Source organism: Onychomys torridus, chromosome 6 (assembly GCF_903995425.1).
Source record: "Onychomys torridus chromosome 6, mOncTor1.1, whole genome shotgun sequence".
NCBI classification, from domain to species: domain Eukaryota; kingdom Metazoa; phylum Chordata; class Mammalia; order Rodentia; family Cricetidae; genus Onychomys; species Onychomys torridus.
The window spans coordinates 76,929,838-76,935,837 of NC_050448.1; positions in this window are offsets into that span (position 1 = coordinate 76,929,838).

A 6,000-nucleotide genomic window follows, 5' to 3' on the forward strand; every position below is an offset into this window, starting at 1 on the left:
TTTTGAAAGACCTTGCATGCAGCCAGCCTTCATCCTAATTAGTCATGGCAGTTGAGAATCAGGGAGACAAGCATCCTTTGTGAACTTTCACATTGTAGTTCTTTCTCTCAGAGCTTGGTACAACTGTATCAGCTTTGAAATGTATAAATCTAATTAAAGTGTGTCTGGCTTTTGTGAGAGTTGAGGGGAGATCAGGGCTCTGAAAGAAGCTTTCTCACAGCAGGCCCTTTACCCAAACACTTGTCTTTATATCACCTCTGTTCTAGAGGTTAAGTCCTGGGTCAGACGGGTGGCTGACTTATCCTGTGGTTTAAAACTCCAGATTGAATTGGAAAACAAATTAACAGGGAAACAAAACCCAGACCTAGACACAGGTACCTTCTTAGAGATGATTTCTTCAAAGATATGGTTTGGTAATGAAACGTTCTTTTTTTTTTATTATTAATTTTTTAAATATTTTTTTCTTTATTATTATGTGTTTTAATTTTATACATCAGCCATGGGTTCCCCTGTCCTCCCCCCTCCCGCCCCCACTCCTACCTTCCCCCCAGCTCCCCCCCATTCCCATGTCCTCCAGGATCAAGGCACCCCTGGGGATTCATTTAAACCTGGTGGATTCAGTACAGGCAGGTCCTGTCACCTCCTTCAAGACTGAGCAAAGTGTCCCTGTGTAAGCCCAAGGTTTCAAACAGCCAGCTCATGCACTAAGGACAGATCCTGGTCCCACAGACTGAAAAGGAAATTGAAGAAGATGTCAGAAAATGGAAAGATCTCACATGCTCATGGATAGGCAGGATTAACATAGTAAAAACGGCGATCTTACCAAAAGCAATCTACAGATTCAACGCAATTCCCATCAAATTACCAACACAATTCTTCACAGATCTGGAAAGAATAATACTCAACTTCATATGGAAAAACAAAAAACCCAGGATAGCCAAAAGAAACATTCTTAATAGGACATTCAAGGTGACGATAAATGTTCTTGTTGACATTTTCTGCAATAGAATAAATGAGAAATGGGAACTTAGTGAGATACGTTGGTAGCATCCTGTATAGCTTATACTTTCACATTCTGACTGTACCACAGACCTGGTCCTTGAATTCTCACCAAAGTGGACCACAATAACCTCACAACAGTTTTCTAAAGAGGCACCTTTAGAAACAAGAACTTGTGAGCTACTGAGATGGCTTAGTGTGTAAAGGCTTTCCACCAAGCCTGATGACCTGAGTTCAATCCCCAGGCACCTCATGGTAAAAGGAGAAGAAACATTCCCTCAAGATGTCCTCTGACCTCCACCCATCATGCCCTACACACACACACACACACACACACACACACACACACACACACAGCTTTTTAAAAACTAAAAAAGTGAAGAAGTTTTTCTGACTCCTGAGTATCCTGAGAGTGAGCAGTCTAGCCCTAGATACTTGTCTATCCCTCTCTCTCTAGAAATTTCAGAGTGATGGAGACAGAGGAGTCCAGGCTGCCTGAACCTGAGGTTGTCTGGGTCTTTGTGGCTGGACATCAGACACATGAATGGGCAAAACTCAGATGTGAGTCACAGTAGTCCATGCCCAGAGGAACAGAGGTGAGTTGTCTCTTCCCAGACCAGGTGGCAGATTTGTGAACATAATGAATTCTGTCATCATTTATCCCTTTGGCTTTTGGGGGCAGTTTGTTATACAGCAATAGTGCATATGAACAGAAGATGGAAATGTGTACTCATTAAGTTAAGAAACAGTGAGAAAATATTATGAAAATACCTTCAGATGCAAATCTTTTTTTGTTGTTTTTTTTTTTTTTTTCCAGACAGGGTTTCTCTGTGTGTCCCTAGCTGTCCTGGAACTCACCCTGTACATCATCTGGTCTTGAATTCAGAGATCTATCTGCCTCTGCCTCCCAAGTACTCAGATTAAAGACATAGGCCACAAATCTTAAGGTGTTGGACAGATCTGGTTTTGAGAGAACTCACAGACAGAGCAGTCTGCACACATCACTGCTCCCCCAGATTTGTACCACAGAGGCCCTTGGCTGCTACATCTGCTTACCTTGACCATGGTTTCTCAGAAGCTCTTGATATGGTTTTAAAGAAAAGAAGACAGGCCATGTTAATCTCATTTAAAATGATGATATAGTTCAACATTTTGTAAGAAAAAGAACCCATTCATTTCAAGATTGGGCAATTCTAGCATAATGCAAGGATTTATAGGAACTAGATTCCTGGGTTGCCCGGATGACACAACCCAGTGATGAGAGATGAACATTTAAGGATATGAGTAACTTCCAATTCCATCAGCTTCTCTGCAACTCTAGACACTCATCCTGAGATGACATCAGGAGCCCAGAGTTCAGGCTGCTGCCAATTTGAATTCTTGGCTGGTGGGGCCATCCTGTGACAGACCCTGACAGGATCCCTACTCGACTGGGTGGCCCTGGAAGTCAGCTTCCTTAGAGCACCCCTTATTGCCATTGGAGATCTGTGCTTCCTCAACTCTCCTACAAAGAGGTCTGTCTTTCTCTGCTACCCAGTGACTAGAGTTACAAAGTAATTTTCCTGACCTTTGTCCCTTCCCAGGCCTCTTCTGACTAGGTCTCAAGCATCCTTCCAGGAGCCATTGGGACTCGTTCACTGTAAACAGCGACAGCCCGGAACTATCAAGAGTAGTACAGTAAATTGCCGTTGGCAGAGGCCTTCTACAGATCTGCTCTTATCTGAGCTTCATGTGAAATACAGCATTATTATTCTAATAAGGCCGTCATTATAATTTCAAATTTACATAGGAGGAACTCTCCTCTCAGGGCAAAATCATGTGTTCAAACGGCCCCTGAGTGGAGGAGCCTGGGAGCACAGGCAGGTAGGTATTCGGAGACGGACCCTGTCCCTGTCAGGCCCTGTTCCTGTGGGTAGACAGTGTGGCTCCTCTTCTTCATGCACAAGTAATTATCATAATGATTGTTGTCATTGTTCACCAGCATGGGTTCACTCAATGGCCTTCATTTTCTTTTCCCTGAAAATAATTTGCTGTTCATAGAATAGGATGATGTAATGGGAACCTGCTGAGAATAATTATGTTATTTTAAGCCTCAGTTTACCCATGAGTTCTTGGCTTTATGTTTGAAATATAAGAATATAGCTACGATAATTATCATAATCGTAAACAACAATGAAAGTTTATAGAGTCTGCTATTTAACCGTTTAAGAGTTACTTCAATACAAACTAATTTATTTTGAGTCTCATAATTGCCCAATAAAATGGAGAGGTCATAAGCTTATTTCATGGAATTTGTAACAGAGCTTCAGAGATGTCCAATGACTAGTCCCAAGCCCTCACAAAGTGGAACATGCCCTGTAATTTGTCCCCAAGGTTTCAGTGTTGCTCTCTTCATCTCCCAGTTCCTCTGCATGGTGGGAGGTGGAGGGTTGCACATGAACCCCAGACACCCTGAGTCAAGGTGCTTGGACCCAAAGCATTCCCAGTTCTAACAAGCCCCTGGTTTGTGAGTGCTATTTCTAGCTTGTCCTTTGAATAGTATCTAGAGACAGTGGTAGGTTCCTGCAAAGCTCTAGTTTCATTGTCTCAGATAGGGTGATAGGGTACCTACCTCACAGGCTAGTGATGAAGCAATATGCAAGAGCCACGAAAGCTCATCACAGGCTACTGATGTTATTATCCATTGCTGATAATGCGCGTCGCAAAGCATGCTTGCAAGCTGAAAGAGTTAAGTCAGAGACTTCCTTGCCCAGCTCCTAGGGTTACCATTCACATAACATTCCGTGTCTTTGGTTCCCATAGAACTGTGTGACACTGTGGAATGGGCTAAACCCACTGCACTGCATTGTCTGTCATGAGTTACGAGAATGGGCTTTCACTCAACCAAGAGTCCCATCTCCTCTACTATGAGGACCACCATCCATATAGAGAAGCTTCATCTCTGGTAGCTTTACCTTCCACGAGTATGATTGCCCTTCCCACACGGGAAGTGTTACCAAAGTGTGGGCACAGAGGGGAAAAGGGGGCTTCATGTCTCACCCTCACCCACTGCTGTGTTGGGCTTGGGTATTTGCTTGTGTCTTGGATACAAAGGTGGGCTGAAGTGTACAAGTTGATACTCTTGCTTGCTGTACTTCAGAGCATGCTGGAAACATGACAGTGTCAGCAAGTGGTCACTGAAGAGGTTGAGCTGAGGGACTTACAAACCACGTGTTTGCTAGCTGGCCTGAGTGAGGGGAAATGTGTATTCTTAAGCCCTGGGTCAGACAGTGTTGAACCTAAGTCCAGGCAAGCTCCATCACCATCATCATATGCACTATGACTTTATTTCTTTAAATCACAGTTGTTGTTTTTATTTCCTGTAAAGATATTGTTACTATCATTACAACAAAATGACTGTAGCTATAATCCCAGCACTAAGGAGGTGGTTAAGGGAGCATTCCTGGAGCCCACTGGGCAGCCAGCTCCAGGTTCAGTGAGAGACTGATGGAAAAAATAATGTGGAAAGTGACTGAGGGAGATGCTCAACACCAACCTCTCTGGCCTCTCCATTCACATTCACAGATGGGCACATGCATATGTACATACAGATACACGGCATTCATGCACATGCATGCAGCACTCACATGAATAATAACATGCAGCACTGAGAGACTGAGTAAGTAGAGGCTCTTTTTAATGTTACTATTATTCCACAAGGATTTACTGCATGTGTAAGTCAACCATGATAGTAGACATTGGGCATAGAGCAGTAAGCACAACACGGAGCTTGCCCTGGAGAAGGTTCCAGTCCAGTGTGGGGAACTGCATTAAGCATGGTGCCGGTTCCCGGGGCCCCTTTCAGTGCGTGCACAAGCCATGGTGTAAAAAGGAGAAAGTGGCAGAGTTGGAAGAGTACCCTTGCAGTCAGTAGCCTCCCAATCCCCCTGCCTATGCTTTCATGAACCTTCTTAGTCCTCAGGAACAAATGCAGAAGTCCACAGTTTAGGGCAGTATCCCCCACAAGCATCCCAGACTATTGGCCGGTTGAGCCCCTGCAAGCCAACCACCACATCCAGTGATGGTGAATTCACTATCCAATCAGCATCCTTCAGCCACCCGAGCATCTCATTCAGGTTTGGAAAGTTACAGGCTGACATGGCTCTGGAGGGTTGCTCGACTGTTGTTTTTTTTTTTTTCACTCAAATGTTTCATTTCATTTTTTTTTTTCCTTTTAGGATCTGTGCCCTAGTTGTTCTGGGAAACTTGTGACCTCTCTGTGTTTTTAATTAGAAGATGTCATTTTTCCATGGCAACCTATCTTGATGTCCTAAATAGAGAAACTGTAAAATCAGTTTCCCTCCAACGGGCGCAGCGGTTGGAATAGCACTCACTACCCAATGAGTACCGGTACCCCAGCCGGGTGTCTCTAGCTCTAATGAATATTCTCCAAGTTCAGGAAGACTATCAGGTCTCCTGGCAAATCAGATCTGCACAGCCCACAGTGACTAAATAGAATTCAGTCCTTCATGACTATGTGGAAGAATCTGCATTTTGGACTGGCATGGGAACAAAACTATGTCAGCCATGAACTCTGGTGTCTCCGGGGCCCATGGCCAATAGGTGATAGCTTACAGAAGCCGCAAAAAAACATTGATGGGAAGCAGTTGAAACTAGCTCAGACTCCATGGTGACAGGGTTCTAACTGACCCTTTCACCCTCCGGCCCTCCCTCCTGAAGGGCTGAATGTCTTCAGGGAGTGATGGAGGAAACAGAAGTGACCCACCCCTAGTTAAATCATTTGGTAAAAAGTGATTGACTTCAGAAAGAATGCCCTAAATTTTGTAATTCTGGTTTTTCTTCCTTTAAAAAAAAAATTGTCTCTCAGCATCATTTCCATTCAGTAAGGCAGGCATGTTGATAAAAGAAAGTCATCCTGACCACAGGGATCATGTCGATGCATTTTAAATTACATGGTGAAATGACATGCTGAGCCCTTCCTCTACTCTTGAGAAATCGTCA